This window comes from Plecotus auritus (genome assembly GCF_963455305.1).
Source record: "Plecotus auritus genome assembly, chromosome: 4".
Taxonomy (NCBI): domain Eukaryota; kingdom Metazoa; phylum Chordata; class Mammalia; order Chiroptera; family Vespertilionidae; genus Plecotus; species Plecotus auritus.
The window spans coordinates 91200839-91224141 of NC_137775.1; the positions used below are offsets into that span (position 1 = coordinate 91200839).

A 23303-nucleotide genomic window follows, 5' to 3' on the forward strand; every position below is an offset into this window, starting at 1 on the left:
TATAATTTATCATAATGATAACAAAGACTCGATTCAATGATTATTTATTGAAACTAGAAGCCCAATGCACGAAGATTCATGCTAGAATGAGCCTTCCTTTCCCTGGCTGCCAGCACCGCCTTTATACTCCAGCCCCGGAGCTGCCTCTTTCCGCTCCGGCCCTGCCTTCCCACGCTGCCCAGAGGCTCTGAGAGACCGGGGGTGGGATGGAACGCCTGTGTTGTCACCATGGTGACGACACAAGCATCCCACCCGCCCTCGGTCACTCGGCGCCTGTGTATGCAAGTCAACCGCCATCTTTGTTGGGTTAATTTGCATATCACTCCTGATTGGCTGGTGGGCATAGCGGAGGTACGGTCAATTTACATGTTTGTCTATTATTAGGTAAGATAAGCCTGTGCTGGAGGGGCAGTGTAAAGGATTAAAGAAACACAAAAGACCCACACAAGTAAATAACGTGTCCCAGCTCTCAAGTAGTTGATTATCTTATTGAAAAGGGAAGACACCTACATCTGAAATAATTTCCAATGTGCAAGAAAGCATTATTAGTGTGCATAAAAATAAACGTATGCTAGTAGGGATATTTACAGTCTTATTAACCACCTTTTACAATTAACTGATATACCAGGCACAGGAGGCGATGAAAACTGCAACAGCAGCTAACATTTCCTAAATGTCTTCCCTCTGCCAGGCCCTTCACATGGTTCTAATCCTTCTAACACACTCCTTCCTGCCAGGGGTATATCATTACCGCTGTTTTTATAAAGAATGTAAGACACTTGCCCAACAGTTTGTGAGTAGTGAGACAGAGGTTTGATCTCAAGTCTCTAATTCCCAAGCCCTGCTGCTTCTCATCTCTGTGGGTGAAAACATGAAATGTAATTCTGTGAATGTTACCCATGCCGAAAGATGGCAATTGAGAATCTTACAACACTTCCTCTCAAAGCAAAAAAACCTCAATCCTCCATCAGTTAAAATTCTAAAAGTTTGATCAACTTATCACAAGACATGTTTGCTGAGAAAAGTGAAGCATATTATTTAATTTAATTAATTAATTTTTTGTTAATCCTCACCCAAGGATATATATATATTTTTTAATCGAGGATATTTTTCCATTGATTTTTAGAGACAGTGGAAGGGAGGGAGGGAGAGTGGGGGAGGGAGAGAGAGATCAATGTGAGAGACACACATGGATTGGTTGCCTCCCCCACGCACCCCAACTGGGCCGGGGATCAAACCTGCAACCCAGGTATGTGCCTGAGACTGGGAATGAACCTGTGACCCTTTGGTACTGAGGCCAAGGTTCTAACCACTTAGCACACCGCCAGGGCGAAGCACTTTAAATCTACATTTCAAGTGCTAATAGTAGCACGTGGCTGGTGGCCACCATATTGGACAGTTCAGGTCTACAGACTTAGAGAACTTTTTTTTTTCCTGAATTTTGTAGGAGAAATTTTTTTAATATAGTTTTTATTGATTTAAGAGAAGAAGGACAGGGAGAGAGAGATAGAAATCAATGATGAGAGAGAATCATTAATTGGCTGCCTCCACACTGGGGATCGAGCCCGCAACCAGGCATGTGCCCTGACTAGGAATTGAACTGTGAACTCAACCACTGAGCCATGCCAGCTGGGCCTGCGGGAGATGTTTTTAAATTGATGTTAAAGAGAGGGAGGGAGGGAGGGAGGGAGGAAGGGAGGGAGGGAAGGAAAGAGAGAGGAGAGAAACATCGGCTGCCTTCTGCACAAGCCAGGCCCCAGGATTGGACGCAAAACCTGGGTATGTGCCTTGACCGGGAATTGAACCTGCCACCTTTTGGTGTATGGGATGAAACTCCAACCAACTGAGCCCCATGGGTCAGGCCTGCAGGAGATTTTTTAATGCTAAGAAAATAATATGTACAACTTGATAGATTTATAGAACTTAATTCAGGAAAAACACAACTAGAGGTTCGTTTTCCCCTTGCTAGCCCTTATGGAGAGCCACAAGGTAGAAACCTTAAAGAAGATTTAAGAACAGTTAACGAGTTATTAATAATATTTACCCTAATTATTTATATAAGATTTCCCAGAGATTTTGTTTGTGGGATTTTTTATGGGAGAGGGTTAGAAGGAAGGGAGTTGCCATAACTCTTATTTTCATCAGAATATAGCCCCTCACCCCCCCACACACAGAGATTTAATTTAGAAAAGGAAAAAAAATTAAAAATTAGTTCCAAAGATAACCCTAGTCTAGCCATTAGACTAAAATAATCATAATTTTCTAAGAAGGTAAGTCAACGTTACATGGCTCTTACATATTTAAAGATTTTAATATATGTTTCTAAAAATAAGTTATTTCTTCATGTTTGTATAAAATGACCATAATTACATGGGGGGAAAATCCAAAAGTAAAGTATTTGAAAATAAAAGCAAGGCAACTCTTTGCTAACGGACAGGAAGCTGATGCTACGAGCTTCTGGATCAGGCACTCACAGAGCCTCACAGCAGCTCACAGACCCATTTCACTAAATAGGGAAGCCAGGGATCCCCAACCACCTGGGAGCTTGTTGGAAATGCAAGTCCCAGGCCCACCCCAGACTTACTGGATCAGGAGCTCAGTGATAAACAAGCCCTCTGGGTAATTCTGGTGCACACTCGAGTTTGAGAACCACTAGATCAACACAGAACTGGTATTGAAACCCGGTCTAACTCCAAAAGCTGTGTATTTTTTAGAAGTTTTTTTTTTTTTTAAGGGGGGGCTGGGAATTTTTATGTGTGTGTGATAAAATTCACCATCGTGATCATTTTTAAGTGCACATTTCAGTGGCATTAAGTAATTCACTATTATTGTGCGACCATCACCACCATCCATCTCCATAAGTCTTTCCATCTTGCAAACCTGAAACTTTATACCTATTAAACACTAACTCCTCCCTTCCTTCTCCCCAGCCCCTAAAAACCACCATTCTACTTTTTCTGTCACTATGAATTTGACTACTTTTGGTACCTCATATAAGTGGAATCTAGAAGTGTTTTTCACCCAACACCCTCAATTGCATTAAGTTTGGAAAGTACAGAAATGTGCAGAAAATGAAGATTACTTATGATTCCATTGCCTAGAGGTGACTGCTATGGACCAAATTGTTCCCCTCCAAAACTCGTGTTAAAACCCTGACTCTCAATGTGGTTGTATTTGGAGACAGGTCTTTAGGAGGTTATTAAAGTTAAATGTAGTCACAAGGGCAGGGCCCTCATCCAATAGGGCTGGTGCTCTTATAAGAGAGAAAGAGCCCAGCTGGTGTGGCTCAGTGGTTGAGCATTGACCCATGAACCAGGTCACAGTTCAATTCCTGATTGGGGTACATGCCTGGGTTATGGGCTTGATCCCAGGTGGGGTCGTGCAAGAGGCATCCAATCAATGATTCTCTCTCATCATTGGTATTTCTGTCTCTCTCCCTCTCCCTCTCCCTTCCTCTCTCTGAAATCAATAAAAATCTCTATATATAAAAACCCAGTGACCAGAACGGTGGAATGAGGGGTGGCTATGGCGCACACTGCAACAGCCAACCAGCCTGATCCAGGCCCCTATCGGGCCCCCAACACCCCGATGGGGGTGGGGCTGGCCAACCACCCTCGGTCCCTTCTCCCGCTGGCCCAGCCCCTGATCAGCCTCCTAACTCCATCTGGGGGCAGCCAGCCAACTGCCCATGGTCCCTCTACCCTGTCCCCCTCCCCTGCCGACTGGGTTGGCCAGACCCCACCCATGCATGAATTCATGCACCAGGCCTCTAGTTTTAAAATAAAGAAGAAGAGGAAGGGACACCAGAGCCCATGTGGGGATGGATGAGAAGGCTGCTGTCTGCAAAGCAGGAAGAGGGCCTTCCCCAGCAACCAAACTGCCCAGACTCTAGAACTATGAGAAAATAAATTTCTGTTGTTTAAGTCACTGGGTCTATGGTATTTTGTTACAGCAGCTTGAAGAGACTAATACCTTGGAACACTCTGAGTCTTTTTCTTTAGTATATTTTTATTTGTTAAGGTCTGTTTTATATTTAAATGAAACCAAAGCCCATACTCTATTTTTCTTCACTTTCCCAGCAATTTCTAAACCTGTGTTCTACTGAGCAGTATTTATCAGGAAAAACACTGGGTTAATTTTTGGAAACTGGGTTTTAAAGTGACATCAGGTTTCTACTGCTAAATTTCTCAGAGTCTTTTCTGCACTAAACTGGGAATATAAGAAGGGAATCTGTTAGATTTGATCTCTAAATATGTTACTGGGGGAAAACTCTGTGTTACATTCCTGCTGTTCTGATAAAACTACTACTAGACAACTAACAGAAATTTCAAGGGGTAATGCCCAATCCTGGAAGGAAATACTGGCTGACAAGAAGAGTACACTTTATTTTTTTAATATGTTTTTGTTGATTTTTTAGTGAGAGAGGAAGGGAGAGGGAGAGAGAGAAACACCAATGAGAAACATCAACTGGCTGCCTCCTGCATGTCCGCAGCAGGATCGAGCCCTCAACCCAGGTATGTGCCCTGATCAGGAATTGAACTGGTGACCTCTTGGTGCATGGTCAGATGTTCAACCACTGAGACAAACTAGCCGGGCAGGAATAGTTCACTTTAGAATAAATAGTTCATTTTGTTTTATTTTGAAAATATATTTTTATTGATTTCAGACAGGAAGGGAGAGGGAGAGAGAGAGAGAAGCATTAATGATGAAAGAGATCATTGATTGGCTGTCTCCTGCACACGCCCTACTGGGATCAAACTTGACCGGAATCGAACCTGGGACCCTTCAGTTGGCAGGCCAACGCTCTATCCACCAAGACAAACTGGCTAGGGCAGTTTATTTTGTTTTCTAAGGGGGCCATTCATTCATTCACTGTTAGCAGACTAAGTGTAATTAAACACTGCTTTAATATTACTTTTTTATAACAATAATAATTTTTAAGTAAAAGTCAAGACCCAAATATGTAAAGCGCTATGTTTATATTTTATATGTATGATCTCACTTAATTCTTTCAAACTCCCTTTGAAAGGTAAATCTCAATCCAGATGAAGAAACTGAGGCACACTGCCTCAGAGAGATTTTGTAATTTACTCAAGGCAGCACAGCAAGAAGAACAAGGATGGGAACTCAGATTAGCCTGGTTTCAAAGCTATTAACTACAATGCTTCTTTCTTCTTAAGTCAAATCACTGCCTTGCTCGAAAACCTTTATGATTTGTTAATAAGTGAGGGAAATTTTCAAATACTTTGGCCTTGCATTTAGAGCATTTCACAAACTGACCCCAATGTCCCTTCCCAGCCTTCAATTTTCCTCCCTCCTTTTACTTCTTCATCCATCCAAAGACCCACGTTTCCTCACTGTCTTGCCCCTCTCATACACTCCTCACCTAATTTAGCTCTTTCCGACCTAAATTCCTCTGCTTATGCCATCTCCTTTTCAACACACTTTTTTGGGCTTCAATTCAAATTCCATTCCCTAGATGTATCCCTTGACTGCTCATTCTCTTATGCCCCATATCCCATCCACTAAGAAATGCCATTGAGGCTTGGTTAGTTGGAGTATCATCCCATACACCAAAAAGGTTTTAGATTTGGTTCCTGGTCAGGGCATGTACAGGAGGCAACTGATTGATTGATGTTTCTCTCTCACATCAATGTTTCTCTCTCTCTCTCCCCGTCCCCCTTCCTCTATAAAATCAATAAAGCATATCCTCGGGTGAGGATTACTTTTTTTTTTAAATGCCATTGACTATACTTTCAAAATAGATCCAGATTTCAACCACATACAACCACCACCATCTTCCTACTCCAAGCTATCATCTCCCATCTGGTCTCTCTGCTCTCATTCTTTTACTCCCTACAATCTATTCTCAACCCAGCTTCCAGAGTAATCTCTTTAAAACACAAGTCGAAACCCTCCAGTGTATCCCCATTTCCCTCATGGTAAAAACCCAAATCCTTTTCTAGCCCTGGACAGTGTGGCTCAATTGGTTGAGCGTCATCCCATGCACTGAAAGGTTGCTGGTTCGATCCCCAGTCAGAGCACATGCCTGGGTTTCGGGCTCAATCCCTGGCAGGCAGTGGTAGGCAGCGTGCAGGAGGCAGCGATCGATGTTTTGCACTTGCATCGATGTTTCTTTCTCCCTCTCCTTTCCTCTTTCTAAAAATCAATAAAAAATATTTTTAAAAACTCTTTTCTATGTGAAGCCCTACATAACTGTGTCCCCTAGCCCACCTTTCTGACCTCTCTGGTTCTAGCCCTTGCTGACTTGCCATGCCCTGAACTCACCAGGCATGCTCGTGTCTCAGGCCCTTTGCACTGGCTGCTCTCTGCCTGGAATGCTGTTCCTTTGGATAGCCTCAAGCTCACCCCTACTTTCTTAGATGATCCTGACCTACCATGACCACCTTCCCACTCCCAGCACCCCACATCTTCCTTATCCTGCTTTATTTCCCCCTATAACTTACTACAAAGTTACCTAGGTTTACTGTCTGTCTTCCCGTGAAGATAGGGCCTTGGTCTTTCGTTGACTGAGGCATCCTAGAGCCTAGAGTGGCACCTAGCACACATTCAGTGCTCAACAGTACTTGCTGTATGAATGATGGATGCATGGTCTCAAGCATCCATCCATCATTCATACAAAGACTGTCTCTCCTTTGCTCTCACTTGTACCACGTTTGGCACTTACCATGTACTGTCCTGTATTGTTGTTACCTATTATCCACCTAGTGAGATTATGTGTTCCTATACTCTCCAAGTGCCCTGTACAAAATTAGCTCTTAATAAATATTTGATGCCTGGCCGGCATGGTTCAGTGGTTGAGTGTTGACCTATGAACCAGGAGGTCACAGTTCAATTCCCGGTCAGGGCACATGCCCGGGTTGCAGGCTCAATCCCCAGTATGGAGCATGCAGGAAGCAGCCAATCAATGATTCTCTCTCATCATTGATGTTTCTATCTCTCTCTCCCTCTCCCTTCCTCTCTGAAATCAATAAAAATATATTTTGAAAAATAAAAATTTGATGATGAAATATCAGGATTTGAAGTAAAAAATATTTGATGATGAATTATCAGTGGCTTTTTCATAGTAGATAATTATAGTAATAATTTTTCAAATTCCATTTAGAAAAGAGACATTCTGGAAAGCAGTATAAGAAAAAATTTAAATATTTAATTTAATCTTTAAAAGTTGGAAATATTTTATTTTATTTATTTTTTTTAATATATTTTATTGATTTTTTACAGAGAGGAAGGAAGAAGGATAGTCAGAAACATCGATGAGAGAGAAACATCGATCAGCTGCCTCTTGCACACCTCCTACTGGGGATGTGCCCGCAACCAAGTTACATGCCCTTGATCGGAATCGAACCCGGGACCTTTCAGTCCACAGGCCGATGCTCTATCCACTGAGCCAAACTGGTTTTGGCAAAAGTTGGAAATATTTTAAAGGTGTGTGTATATATAATGCATACACATTATACCAAATCCATGTCATGCTCTGAAAAGAAAATATTTGCTTTGTGATTTTTATAGCATCTTATATCCTGAAGACATTTTCCTTTTTCTTTCTGAAGACATTCTTTTTAATCCTCACCCAATGATATTTTTCCATTGATTTTTAGAGAGAGTGGAAAAGAGAGGGAAAGACAGAGAAATATGGATGTGAGAGAAGCACATCGATTGGTTGCCTCCCACATGAGCCCTGACCAGGGCCGGGCCAGGGAGGAGCCTGCAACCGAGGTACATGCCCTTGATCAAAATCAAACCCAGGACCCTTTGGCTCTATCCACTAGACTAGGGCATGAAGACATTCTTGAGAGTCAAGCTCAAGGTAACATTCTGACCGTAAGGTAATTTGAAACAGAATATATTTTATTTTATTTTATTTTATTTTTTAAATAAATCTTTATTCAGATTATTACAATTATTTCTCCTTTTTCCCCCCATAGCTCCCCTCCACCCATTTCCCACCCCGCCTTCTGCCCTTACCTCCCCCCCACTGTCCTCATCCATAGGTGTATGATTTTTGTCCATTCTCTTCATGAACCCCCCATACCCCTTTCCCCCTGAGAATTATCAGTCCACTCCCTTTCTATGCCCCTGATTCTATTATATTCACCAGATTATTCTGTTCCTCAGGTTTTTAATTCACTTGATTTTTAGGTTCGCTTGTTGATAGATATGTATTTGTTGTTCATAATTTTTCTCTTTACTTTTTTCTTCTTCCTCTTCTTTAAGAATACCTTTCAGCATTTCATATAATACTGGTTTGGTGGTGATGAACTCCTTCAGCTTTTTCTTATCTGTGAAGCTCTTTATCTGCCCTTCAATTCTGAATGATAGCTTTGCTGGGTAGAGTAATCTTGGTTGTAGGTTCTTGCTATTCATCACATTGAAAATTTCTTGCCACTCCCGTCTGGCCTGCATAGTTTCTGTTGAGAAGCCAGCTGACAGTCGTATGGGCGCTCCCTTGTAGGTAATTAACTGTTTTTCTCTTGCTGCTTTTAATATTCTCTCTTTGTCTTTTGCTCTTGGCATTTTAATTATGATGTGTCTTGGTGTGGTCCTCTTTGGATTCCTTTTGTTTGGGGTTCTGTGGGCTTCCTGGACTTGTAAGTCTATTTCTTTCACCAGGTGGGGGAAGTTTTCGGTCATTATTTCTTCAAATAGGTTTTCAGTATCTTGCTCTCTCTCTTCTTCTGGCACCCCCATAATTCTGATGTTGGTACGCTTGAAGTTGTCCCAGAGTCTTCTTACATTATCTTCAACTTTTTGGATTTTTTTTTTTTTTTGCTTTTTGCTTTTTCGGTTGAGTGTTTTTTGCTTCTTTGTATTTCAATTCTTTGACTTGATTCTTGTGTTCCTCTATTCTGTTTCTGGGTCTCTGTATAATATTTTTTATTTCAGTCAGTGTATGTTTAATTTCTAGTTGGTCCTTTTTCATATCTTCGAGGGTCTCGTTATATTTATCAGCCTTTTCTAGGATATTCTTAAAAAGTCTTATAACGGTGGTTTTGAATTCTATATCCAGTCGTTTGTTTTCCTCCATTTCTTTCGTTTGTGATCTGATTCTTTGACCCCGCATTTTCATTGATTCCCTGAGTTGGTAAGGTAGATATTTGTGCTAGGTTTCCAATATGGCCCAGTGGGTCTGCTTCCCCAGTTAACCTGAGGTGGACACTCTTGGTGCACCCCTTTGTGGACTGTGTGTACAGCCTTGTTGTAATTAAGTCTTGATTGTTGTTGGTATCACTGGGAAGAATTGACCTCCGGGCCAGTTGGCTGTAAGGATCAGCTGTGTCTATGCTGGGAGAAGTTCGGTGCTGGAGACAGCCTTATAGGATTAGACTTGCCAAATTGCAATAGCCTCTGTGCTCAGCTTGGATGGGGTGGAGTCTCAGTCTTGGCTTCCTGTCAGCCTTGCCCTTGCGCGCATGTGCGCTTTCAGTCCTCCGCCTTCCCCAGCTCGAGTCTCCGCCTGAGAGTCCAGACTCCCCCCACAAGAGCGTGGGTCCCCAGGGGCTCGCCTGGAACTGGGGTTCACTGCAGTCAGAACTGGGGCTCTGCAGTCAGAATCCTCTGACTCCCTTCCACTAGGGAAAGCCTGTGGCAACTTCCGCAGCCTTTGTGCGCACTGGCACGCGCACTTTCAGTCCTTTGCCTTCCCCGGCTCCCGAGTCTCCGCCCGAGAGTCCAGACTCCCCCCACAAGAGCGTGGGTCCCCAGGGGCTCGCCTGGAACTGGGGTTCACTGCAGTCAGAACTGGGGCTCTGCAGTCAGAATCCTCTGACTCCCTTCCACTAGGGAAAGCCTGTGGCAACTTCCGCAGCCTTTGTGCGCACTGGCCCGCGCGCGCCTTCAGACCTAACTGGGATTCAGTGCAGTCGGAGGCTTCCTTCCCCCTTCTGCCAGAGAAAGTCAGCCAGGCTCTCAGCCGCCCTTCCTCTCTGCGCGCACAAAGCCCCTTTGCCGTACCTCCAATTCTCTGTGAGCTTTTCTCTTTGCTTCTAGTTGTAGAATTTTCACTCAGCCAGCTTTCCTGTGGTTCTGGATGGTGTCCGTTCTGTCTTTTAGTTGTAGTTTTGAAATTGTTGTGCGAGGCAGCAGTTTAGGTGTTTACCTATGCCGCCATCTTGGTTTCTCCCGAAACAGAATATATTTTAAATAATAATTATCAGTTGGGAATTTATGTAGTATGTGCCAAAAATGTTAATGTCCAATAGGTTTCATGTCACATTTTTTGATCTAATGATAGCAGAAAGTTCTAGCTGGGAGCATCTAACTAATGAAGAATACATATGCTATAAAACAATTTATCTAAATTTATACTACACATGTATTCACAGAACTAATGTATTTTTGAAAAACAGTTTGGACAACTTGCTGACATTAGATGAAGGTCTTTTCAGGCATCCGGCTGTAGTGCACACACAATTCTCTGTGAGGACGGGAGGGGAAGATCTGTAAAAATACCCCTACATGACTTCCACTAATTTAACTGATTATATTTCTAATCTAACCTTAAGACTTTAACATTACAGTGCAAATGCAAAAAGAATGTACAGTGATATATTAGTACTGATAAAATATCATAAAAAAAGGAAACGCATTTTCTCTGGTGTGCAGTAGGTATTTTGTGCAGCACAATGTCCATTTTACATTCCCAAGTATTTCCTTCCAAGACTGGGCATTGCCCCTTGAAATTCCTGTTAGTTGTCTAACTTTGTATTAATACCTTTGTTTGCCAAACACAAATATAAAGATTTTAAGTTTAATCTCTCAAAATGGCATCCAGCTTTCTCTATTTCTATTATTTATTAAGAAATGACTTCTGGCACTAGGTGTTTTGACTCACAGACTGAAGGGTCTCAGATTCGATTCTGGTTAAGGGCAGGTACCTCAGTTGCAGGCTCAATCCCCTGCCCTGGTTGGGGCATGTGCAGGAGGCAACCAATCAATGTGTCTCTCTCACATTGATGTTTCTCTCTCCCTCTCCCTTCCTCTCTCTGAAATCAATAAAAACATATTTAAAAAAGAAATGATTTCTGAAGAGTAAATTATAAACTACTCGATAAGTTATTTTATATTTATAAAACTTTCATGTACATTGCACTAAAACTGTCAACAAATATAGTTTTTCTTTTTAATTCAGGGGAAATACTTAAGGCTTTAAAAATTATTGCTAAGGGCCAGGGCAGTGGTCGGCAAACTGCGGCTTGTGAGCCACATGCGGCTCTTTGGCCCCTTGAGTGTGGCTCTTCCACAAAATATCACGGCTTGGGCGAGTCTATTTTGAAGAAGTGGCGTTAGAAGAAGTTTAAAAAATTTGGCTCTCAAAAGAAATTTCAATCGTTGTACTGTTGATATTTGGCTCTATTGACTAATGAGTTTGCCGACCACTGGGCTAAGGGATTGAGAAAAAAATAAAAAAGAGAGAAAAAACTCATGGACAACAGTGTGAGGATTGTGGGGGGAGGGAGTTGGGGATTGGTGGAGGAGCTTATAGGGGGGATAACTGGTGATAGGAGACTTGACTTGGGGTACTGAACACACAATACAGTGTACAGATGATGTGTGTGGAATTGTGCACCTGAAATCTGTATAATTTTGTTAACCAGTGTCACCCCAATAAATTCAATAAAAAGGAAAAAACATTATTGCTAAAAATCCACTGATAGGGTGGCCCAAACACTATAAAATATTTTCTAAAGAGTACTGAATACCAATTCTATAATAAAAAAAATTAACCAAGAAATCAGATAAATTGATTTGTTTTTTAAAAAATTACAATAAAAGAAGTCCTATCTAAAATATACTGCAAGCATGGGAACTTTTGAATGTTGGTTCCTGCTGGAACAGCATCTATTTTCCACCATGTCTGTGTCTAAATCTTAAAGGTCTGAATGTACTTTGTTTTCCTCTAGTGGCCATATTGTGGATTTCTCTGTATCAAAATATTTACCTCTGCTTTTGTATAATAAATATTGGCATAAGATTAAAAAATAAAATATACTGCAACTTCTAAAGATGGTTGATTTCAATACATACAATAGCAGACCCAACTCTCCTTACTCACATTCAAAATATTTAAGTCTTCATAACAAATTTTGAAATTTTCTCCCATAATACACTTCCCACAAGATTTTGAAATACTTTATCTCCCTAAATTAGGCTTACCACTAGTAAGTGGTGAAAGGGTTGGTTCTCAATGGGCGAGGAGGAAAATTCAAGTTCGTTCTTGCAGCCTGGCATGAAGAATTAGCTCAGCCCTGACAGATTTGGCTCAGTGGATAGAGCATCGGCCTGCGGACTGAAAGGTCCCAGGTTCGATTCCGGTCAAGGGCATGTACCTTGGTTGCAGGCACATCCCCGGTAGGAGGTGTGCAGGAGGCAGCTGATAGATGTTTCTAACTCTCTATCCCTCTCTGTAAAAAATCAATAAAATATATTTTAAAAAAAATATTTAGCTCAGACTGTACAGTGAGCGCCATAATACTCAAGATCTAAGTCAGCCCAAGTGAACTCAAGGATCCTCAGTGAGAATGTTTCTAGACCTTTTACTACTGTTGCCTATCAAGGCTAAGCTTTCTTGAAAAGTAAAAAGAAGAAAAATTATTCATTTTGACATGCTGTCTTCTTACTGGCCACAACTGAGTAAATATACCTTATATTCAACTTACAATATGCCCTCTTTAAAATAACGTTTCTTTAAAGCAAATCACAGTATACTTCAAATACTTTCCTCCAAAATCTGTACTATAATTACTGTGCTTATACTGACAATATTTAAAACAAAAGGATAATATGAGCTATGCAGTATCAATCTTAAAGGTCTTATTTTAGAGTCTCTTCCAATTAAGATTTTTAAAGTGAAAGATATGATTTATAATCCATGATTGCTACCAAATATGGAGCTACAATGGTCCCCAAGTTTGACTCACCATATTATGCAAATAAAAACTGAATTATCTGCAGAAGAGGCAGAATAACTGCTTTGACATAAAATTTGACTATCCACCCAAGGTATTTTTTTTTGTCACAATTTTTATTTAGCCATTAAATCACTATTTTTCCCTATTCCTCTTATTGAAACAAAGGTTATCCAATTTTAAGACCACAAAATGTTTGTTTACCTGGTAGGCAGTTATTTGTAGATTAAATTTATACATAGGATTAACACCAATGGCAAAATGTATGATGCATGGGTCTGAGGTATACATTCAAATTCCAGCCCTGTCCCACAATAATGTAATCTTCAGCAAGTTATCCTTTCTAAACCTGTTTTATTATTTAGAAAACGAAGACAAAACTGATCTACAAGATTGTTGTGAGAATTTAATAATATTAAACCCATTAGTGCTTGAAATAATATTAAGGTTTGTCAAATATTATTTCTCTTTCCCCTATTTTGTTTTCCTTGTGAAATTGTTTCAACCACACTTTAGGACACAAAGTTTAATTGCTGATGACACAGTGAAGCATCCTGGATTTTGTTGAGCTGAAATAAGTCTTTTCTAGAGAGGCAATACCTTTCCTACCTCATTCCCACACACTTAGGGTTTTTATTCAGGTAATACACGTGTTTGTGTTTTCAAGATAGCCAAAGAACCCACAAAAACAGAAAATGTTCAACTTTACAACTTTATTTAAAAGGAATTTATAATTTAAACATCACAACTATATAAATTAAAGTTGATTAGGATTAAGGGGACCTGGCACAGGGAGGTCTCAGGATCTTTTCCTGAATTGAGGTACATAGGAGGTAAGGAAAAAAGAGGTCAAAGTCCCCACTGCTTCTCCCCAAGACTCTTTCTTTCACCTTCCCTTACAACAGATGTCAACTATCTCCCACCTCTAGAACTGCACTCCAAATGGGCAAGCCACCCCAGCAGAGCCACATCCTGGGCTCCATCCCCATTCATCGAGATACTACTTACAAGGTTTCAATGTAGGGCCTGCCTTTAGAGTCCACACTCATTCCTTTTCTGTGAGCCCTCCCACTCGCCACACTTGTTTAACCACTTTCTGCCAGCCCTTCATCCACTGTACTTTCCACTTCTAATACAGAATGTTATTCATCACATCAGAACAGTTTCATGCAGACAGATGGATTTGGTGTTACCAATTCACACTACCTCATCCCAGCTAAGTACCATTTCTTTTATCCATTTCCCCCACATCTGACACATTCTGCAAATTTACTCCTCTTTCCTTAAACTCAAAACTTTTGCCTTTGCCCTGCCATATGTCCTTGCTATCTTCTCAGTGAAGATTGTAGACATCTGTTCTGAGTCCTTTCATCTACCCTAGTGGTCGGCAAACCGCGGCTCGCGAGCCACATGCAGCTCTTTGGCCCCTTGAGTGTGGCTCTTCCACAAAATACCATGGCCTGGGCGAGTCTATTTTGAAGAAGTGGCATTAGAAGAAGTTTAAGTTTAAAAAATTTGGCTCTCAAAAGAAATTTCAACCGTTGTACTGTTGATATTTGGCTCTGTTGACTAATGAGATTGCCGACCACTGATCTACCCTACTCTCCTGTCCTCTAATTTCACATTACTATTACCTATTCTGTAGACAACTGGAGAACAGAGGAACCTCACAAATGACAGCAGATGCAGAGGAAAGAATGGAGAAAGGGAGGTTAAGAGTGCTACATACTTCCACTTGGTATTGTTGGAATCTTTAAAAAATGATTTCCCAATACTTATTTCCATTGTACCCCTGAAACCTACATAATTTTATTAACCACTATCACCCCAATAAATTCATTTTTAAAAAAGGAAAAACTTCTTTCTCTCTCCACTCCCCAAATAATTTTATTTTTCCCATCACCCGCAGAGATCAGAATGTCAAATGCTGAAAACAATCACATCAACGGTCTTGTTTATTCTTTTTCTCACACAGCCCTCTAATGGGATAAGACAGTGGTCGGCAAACTGCGGCTCGCGAGCCACATGCAGCTCTTTGGCCCCTTGAGTGTGGCTCTTCCACAAAATACCACATGTATAGTGCGATTGAAACTTCGTGGCCCATGCGCAGAAGTCGGTTTTTGGCTCTCAAAAGAAATTTCAATCGTTGTACTGTTGATATTTGGCTCTGTTGCCTAATGAGTTTGCCGACCACTGGGATAAGACATTGTTGACCTCCACCTGTCTCTAGAACCTGTTTCCCTCTGGTTCCCATCATTCTACTCTACCCGCGTGCTCTAGTATTTAGTCAGTAAATGTTTACTGAGTGCCCAGCTTGTTTTAAATGCTATGCTAAAGGCCTAAAATAAATCAGTGAACAGAGAAATAATGGAAGATTCCTGGGCCCCACCCCACACTCACATTTGGGACCATGATATGAGCGAATAGTGCCTCTTTAGTCTTAGTAAGTTGAGGTTTGATTTAAGACTACTTTCTTCCATAGAAAATATAACACTTTGCAAATAGCCCAAGGCAGTATGGAAATAACATGTACCTGCCACAATGTTTACATGTTAAATTTTTTACTGTGGTAAAATATACAGACAAGATTTACCATTTTTAAGTGTACAGTTCAGTGGCATTAAATTCACATTGCTAGGCGACTGTTGCCACTATCCAGCTCCAGTACTTTTTCATCATCCCAAACTGAAATTCTGTGCCTATTAACCCATTTTTAACCAAGAATGATTTTCATGGTGAAGATACATGGCTCCACCCCCATTAGCTCCTCTTGCTTTGCTTCCTGGCTAGCATTCCAGGGTTCACCATTGTAACCAACCTCCACTTCCCATCTCCTCTCTTTCTGTCACACCTGGGAGGCAAAACTCCACTCTTGGTAGAAGTGATGTCCTGCCAGCTCTGTTTCCTTCCTAACAGCTGAATGATGCTGGCAGAAAAACCATGCACTAACATGTTATTGGTTTCACCTTAAATTCAGACCCAAGCCACAGCCAGGCAGTCAAAAATGCCCAGCAATCCTACCTCAGTTTCCAGTGAGTTCGCTGTCCTGCTGTCCCAGGTGAGATGTCCTTCTCACATCAAACCATCCCACCCCTTCTTCCTTTAAGTTGCTAGCCTTGCCCCAGACTTCACTAAGAAAACAGAAACCATACATTCTACTGCAATTCATAAACCCTGCATTTGTGTCCACATTCTCTGCCTTCTCTCTTGCTACTCTGCAAGTGTTCTTGCTCCCACCAAAGGCAGATCCTCCTCTTGTGTTTTGAATTCCTTCTCACCTTCCCAAGAATTCTGCTCAGTGGTTGAATGTTGACCTATGAACCAGGAGGTCATGGTTGGATTCCCTTGGGGCCCATGCACCGGTTGCAGACTCAATCCCCAGTGTGGAGCGTGCAGGAGGCAGCGGAATCAGTGGTTCTCTCTCATCGATGTTGCTCTCTCCCTCTCCCTTCCTCTCTGAAATCAATAAAAATATATATTAAAAGAAAAAAGAAGTCTGCTCTTTTGGTAGTCTTCTCTCTTCTGCCTTAGTCTCTCCCTACTGGCTATTTTCATTAGCCAAGAACAGTGGTCAGCAAACTGCGGCTCGCGAGCCACATGCGACTCTTTGGCCCCTTGAGTGTGGCTCTTCCACAAAATACCACGGCCTGGGCGAGTCTATTTTGAAGAAGTGGCATTAAAAGAAGTTTAAGTTTAAAAAATTTGGCTCTCCAAAGAAATTTCAATCATTGTACTGTTGATATTTGGCTCTGGTGACTAATGAGTTTGCTGACCACTGGTAGAATATGCTCTTCTATTTCCCATCAATGTTTTTTAAAGATCTTTGACCTCACTTCTCTCCCCAATCACTGCTGTGCTGTTTCTGTCTTCACTTTACAACAAAACTTCATCAACAAGCAGTCCTCATTCACTTCCCATTCTCTCGATGTGATCCAATCCGGCTTCCAACCCCATATGACAGTGAAGCTACTTGTCAAAACAGCCACCTCCGGGTGGCCAAGTCCAAACGGTTATTTCTCTATCCTCGTGGTTTAACTTCTGGGCAGCATTCGGCAGAGGGATCAGCCCCTTTCTTGAAAAGGGTAACTCACTCTCCCACTTTAATGGCCGAACCTTTTCAGTCTCCTTTAGCCACTGGAAGTGTTTTATAGCTTGATCTTAAGGCCTTTATGATCACAAATAATCTCAACCAGTTCCATGACATACTGTACCATGTATATGCTAGTGAGTCCCAAAATTTATGTCTGCTCCTCTCAACTCGCCTTGAGTATGTACTGCCTACTGGACTTTTCACTTGGATGTCTCACAAATATTTAAAAAACATTACAAGTTTTGCACAGAATTCTTGTCTCCCCCACCCCCACACAACCTGTTCCTCTTCCAGTCTTCAACCAGCAAATGGCACCATCAGCCCCCAAGGCTTAGGCCAGAATCATGAAGGCATCCTTAATTCCTCTCTCCCTCCACAGCCAACCCATTCAGTAAATACTTCTGATTCCACCCCCAAAATATCTGAACCCAACATCTACTCTGCTCCATCTCCAATACTAAGATACCATCAACCAAGAGCTATTCCAATAGCCTCCCTGCTTCCTCTCTTGCTTCACACAGAAGCCAGTGATCTTTAAAAATGAAAACACATCACTGTCCCAATGAAAGCCCTTCAAAAGCTCATTCTCATTAAACTAAAATCCCCAAACCCCTGTTCTGCCTAACACAAGATGGCCCCGTAGGATCTCTCCACCGCCATCTTACTCCTCCTGCTCCTCTCTAACACCCATGACCGTTGGGCCTTTCCAGTCTTGGCACTAGTTCCCGGGCAGGAATGGCTCCCCAGCTTCCACACGGCCAGCACAAGCTCATGCTTCAAGTCCCAACACAGTGTCACCTCTTCAAAGGGTCACTCCTTGACTCCTACTGGCCAGTCATTTCCCATAACGCACTTCTTTAGATTCACCAGCTTATTAACTTCTAATAATTTTTCTTAATCTGTGATTATCTTATTTGTTTACTTATTTCCTGTTTTCCCCACTGTACTGTAAATTCCCTGAGGGCAGAGATCTTGTCTGTCTTAGAATAAAGAAGCTACTGTGTCCCTCTCAGCAGGTTTATTTTAGATTTCCCTTCCTTTCAAGCTTACTTGGATTTTAGTCAAAGAATATAATTACTTTGGCAATGACCATGAAAAACAAGGGGAGAAAAGCCACAGAGGCAAAGACCAGAGCTCCACCACCCACTGTTCTAGACTGCACACAGGTATTCAATAGCGGCTCCTTATACACATTTTAAAATGTGGACATATAATTTTTACATCAAGAAGTCAAAGTCCTCAACCATTTCCCCTAGCAATTACTAAACACAACAGTGATTTAAGAATAAAGAAGGGAAAGCACAAAGTAAGTATGTGGTCCTCAATCCAGAGCAGCTCATGATTTCATCACTGACTTGGTTCTCATTTTGGTCAGGTTGGCTAGTCATCACCACTGGCTCTGCTTCTTCCTGACCTGCTGTGACTTTATGCGAACTCTTCTTATCAGGCTCATGTTTAGAATAATTTCCCCATCCTACTTCCCCAACCGAAACCCAAAAGATAAAAATCAGAAAAAAACACACCCTTTCTTCCAAGGATTTATCTTTAGGCTTTTACTATATTTTAGGATCTTTTCTAACCTATTCCTAATTTATCAATCCCACATTCAACTCTATTTTTGTTGCATAATTGTCTTGAATAAGCTAGCTGCCCCATCTAGACCTAGAAGTCTGTTTGTCAACTTCTCACTAGACTGAGACAGGGTTTTAAAAATGTACTGAGATTTTAAAGTCACAGGATACCTAAGCCACCTTTCTGTAACAGTTTTGACACTTTGATAAATGGCAGCTACAGGAGAAAAATTAAAATGAGAATGATGCAATAAACTGCTGAAAACTCAGAATGATATGGACCAAGTCTCGTGGTCCAACTAAAGAGCCAGCCAGTGCAGTGCAGTGCGGTGCAGCGATGCTCTGAATGGGTGTTTGTGGCACACTGGTCACCTGGAGAGCTTTGTCGTAACACTGACCCTGACCTATTCAGATGCAGGAGGTCCTGGGTGGGCCAGAATTTCAAAATTGAAGAGAGTTAGAGTTATCAAGAAGTTGTAAAGTGAAGAGTCAACTTAAAACTCAGATTATTTAACCCATTGGACCTTTGGGAAAGAAACCAATGGCCCTAAGAAATGAAGAGGTGATGTTGCAAATCTCTTTAAAAACATCTCCCCAGTGGATTCGATATTCCCCTCCCGCCACACACACCAGTGGATTCTATTGCTCAGATTTGGACACTATAGGTGCAGAGCCAATAACATTGGCTTTTTTAATCCAATGTCATTTTTACCTGGTAAATAGAGAATAAGACCATTATTGCTGGGCTGATATGATAAACAGGAATTAAATAAAGCATCAAGCACAGCTCTCAGGATGCTATACCATATAGTGAATGTTTTTTTAAACATAAGGACACACTGGCTGCCACTATGTTACTTTTATCCACTAGAAATTAACTATCTACTTTCCATCTCTGTGGACTCCTAAAGAGAGCAAAGCTTAGCAGACTTTCTTCCTCTTCCCAATCATCTTTCCAGTAACAATGTACACGAAGCTCAATCCTATCTGTCTCTTAATGTGGGGCTACCGCAGGACAGACACTCATGGATGCTTTTAAGGAAACAGCTAAGTGAGTTAGGGAACTGAGAAACCTCATATTGGTGAGAAAGAGACTACCTACAACACAGGACAGTTCTGTTTGGTTGTTCTTGTTTTTAATATTTCTATTGATTTTAGAGAGAGAGGAAGGGAGTTCTAAGACGCTTAATTTACTGCTGATGGGAATAGCTAATACAAAAGCCAACAAGAAGTTTCAAATCCCTGGAACCCATTGCCTACCCACAATTTGATAAGCAGATAAATGTCTCTCCAGGGTTATTTTAAAATACCACCAACTAAAAAAATAAAGCAGAGTCGCTACGGAGAACCCCGTTGCTGGGAGGCCGGCGGACACGGCCCTGGGCAGTTTCCTGCGGCTGTAACCGGGCCTGCCTCGCTCTCCGCCTTCACTGGCCGCGGAGGAACAGGCTCAACGCCCGGCGAGCCAGGCCGGGGAGACCAAGCGTCCGGTCCAAGCCGCACAGAGACCGGGGCCCCTCGCCCGATGTCGGCCGCGGGGAGCGGGCTCGGGGAGGGACCCCAGCGGCCGCCGGGCAGCACGCAGCCCGCGCCGGGCTTCACACACGGTGGTGTGAAGCCGGCGGCCTTTGGGCCCGGGGTTCCGGGGACCCGGGGAGGGACAGCCACGCAGGCCTGGCCCAGCGGCAGCTTCCAGCCCCCGGAGCGCGGCTGCCCCTCGCCCCGAACCCTCGGCCCCGGGCCGGCGAGGTGCCCACCGAGGGCGCCGCCCGCGCCGCCGGGGAAGATGGCGCCCGCGGAGCAACTGCGCCACTAGCCCTGGCGACCGGCCAGGCCCAGCGCCATCTTAGCACCTCCAACCGCCGCCGCCGCCCCGCGCCAGACCCCGCGCTCGGGGCGACTCGGGGGGGGGGGGGGTGCCGAACCGTGTTGGCCCGCGCACTCTCGGCCCACAGAGCGCCGCCAGTCTCCCCTCTCCGGCCGCCGCGGTCCCCGCAGGAGGCGCCCGGTCCAAGCCGCCGCAAGCTGGTGGGGCCGGCGCGGCGCTGGCGGTGCTCGGGGCCGGCGGGGAAGGGCCGGCGGCAGGCGCGTGCCGAGAAGCAGGCCGGGGGGCTGGGGGGCCGGGCGGCCCGAACTCTCCCAGCGCCGCCGGCCGGCTCCGCGCCGCGGCCGCCCGCACAGGCGGCGAGAGGAAGCCGGGGTGGAAAACGACCCTTCCCCGCCGCCGCCCTCTCCCTCCCCCTGCCGAGGCGCGGGGTCCATTTTGCGGAGAAGAAAGAAAATGCAATTCACACCCAAGAGCTTCCGAGAGAGAAGGGAGCCGAGGGGGGAGCCGAGGGGAGGAGATTGGGAGCTGATTTTTCTTCCTGCCGCCGTCACCAGCCCTCCCTGCCCGGCCCGGCCCCGCGCCGTCCTCCCGCGCCCGCCGCGCCCGCCTTCCCGCTCCCGGCGGCTCGGGGGGCGGAAAGCACTCACACTCGCGCACACAACTAATTTTAAACCGGCTCAATCAATGAGTCATTAAAGGCTTCCCTCCCCTCTGCTCCCCGCCACCAACCGCCACGCCACCCCCTTCCCGGGCTCTCCCTCTCCCTGCTCCAGAAATTTGCATCCGCGGGAAAAAAAAAAAAAAAAGGCGCTGGGCCCCCACTCCGCCGCGGCGCCCCCGGCCGGGCCCCGCCGCCGGCCCCGCGCCCCCGCCCGAGACACTGAACTTGGTCTTCCCGGGCCCGGGCGGCGCTGGGAAAGGCATCAACACTCGATTCCCCTGTCCTCCGTGTCCATTAAACATCCACCCACCACCACCATCACCCACCCACAAACCCACCCCCCCCCCCCAAAAAAAAACACAGCCTTAGCCAATAGCTCTCTGGGCTGAAACCTAATATCCTGGTTTTGGCAACTCGGTGTTTAATTTGCTCCTCTTTCTTTTCTGTCTGCTGGAGAGAGATCTCCAGGCCCCCCTCCCGCGCCGGTCCCCTCCCCGAAGGAAAGAGGCAGAGGAAGGAGGCTGTGTGGTTTTTTTTTCTCTCCTTGAAATTTTTATCACAAAATTATAATACACTCAAAGGGAAACTCACCGTCATGAAAAAGCAGTGCCTTGTCAACGGGGTTTCTGCGCCATCGCACCAGGGGCGGCGGCGGCGGCGGCGGCGGCGGGCGCGGGGCGCGGGGCGCGGGCGCGGGAGCTCCCGGCCGAGCGGCGCCGGCCACACGCGCTCCGCTCTCTCTCTCTCGCTCACCCCCGCGCCGGGCGGCGGGCGCCCGCTCCCCGCGCCCGCCCGGCCTTCATGCTCTGCGCCCGGGCAAACGCTCGCCTGCTCGTCTACCTCCAAACTTCGGTTCTCGCCTAGCAAAAAAAATGTGAAGATTAGGATTTTTTTAATTTAAAAAAATTGTTTTAATCGAGCTCCAAAGATGTTAATTCCTGTTTCCTTTGGGATTTTTTGCTAACTTCAGAAATGTACTGGTTTACTCAAGAAACAGGTTTATTTGGCCCTTTAAAAAAATTAAAATCTACAACATAACGTGCTATTCTCTGCAGTCGCCCTGCACACGCGCGCGCGCGCACACACACACACACACACACACACACGTTCACTCGTTTTAGCTGGGGGGGGGGGGTTAAAAAACAATATTTGTTTAGAACTCCAATTAGAACAAGCCCAATAAATACTTTTTTGCATATGCTTTTTTTAAAAAACAAAACAAAACTAAACCGTCACTTTTAAGTTATTTGGCAAGTAACCCATTCATCCTAACTTTTAAATGTACTAAGCTTTCCTTTGCAACATCCTCTTTCCATTCCGAAATGCTGTAAAACCTTGTCTGTGAAACCTGTACGTCAACATTAAACAGAAAAAACAAAACAACTTGAGTGGCCAAGATGAAGGTGTAGAACTAAGTCGCTCTCAAAACATCCAACTCCCTTCTCTTTATATGTAGATATCCTTTATCACCACAGTTGTGGAACTTTCATTACGTAATCCCCCAACTTTTAAAAAGCTACCCAACCTTTTGAGTGTAATTAACGCCCATTTTAAATCTCGAATCTCAGCGTTGAGAGTCTCCATGAGCCATCTAGCACACTGAGAGCATTTAAGTAAGTGTCAACTGTGATAGTGTGGATTGGGGGAGGATGCCTTTGTGGTCTAACTGCATTTATTTTTCCTGTAAATTCCCACGAAAATACAGTGGGGGTTTTGTTGTTGTCTTTTAGTTTAAATAAACATCAAGGATAAAGGATGAGTTGCATAAGCATGTGATTAAAATTTTTAAAAATACATATGTAAGCCCCAGAAATGTTTCAAAATTATTTTAAATTACTTTGTAATACATACAGCAATGAGGTCCTGCGATAAACAGAATGTTCAAAGCCACATTCCCCAAATATTTAGTGAGTTCTAAATAAAATTATCCCTAGATTTAAATTATTTACATGAAATTATTGTTTAGTTTCTCTATTCCCTTAGCATCAAAAAAGGTAATGGTAGCGCACCTTGCTTGCTTATATAAGGATACTGTAACTATACTATTTTGTACAAATTAAATGTCAAGGTTAGCATACAATGTTGTCATATGCAAGACAAAACATCTTAAAAGAAAAACAAACCATATCTTGTTCTAGTAACTGCCATTCTATCCTTTACAATGTATGTGCTGTATTTAAACTTTCCTTACAAATACATTCAGTGATTTTGTATCACATAGTAT

General features: G+C 43.6%; 1 protein-coding gene across 2 annotated transcripts in view; it reads right to left on the reverse strand.

The window, feature by feature from the left end:
• Positions 1-21806, reverse strand: part of BICRAL (BICRA like chromatin remodeling complex associated protein) — an 89022-nt gene extending 67216 nt beyond the window's left edge. For both annotated transcript variants that reach the window (XM_080663189.1, XM_080663188.1), the window contains exon 1: positions 21671-21806. The gene's annotated coding sequence lies outside the window, so the exon portion shown is untranslated. The remainder of the gene's footprint in view (positions 1-21670) is intronic.
• Positions 21807-23303: the final 1497 nt, after the last annotated feature.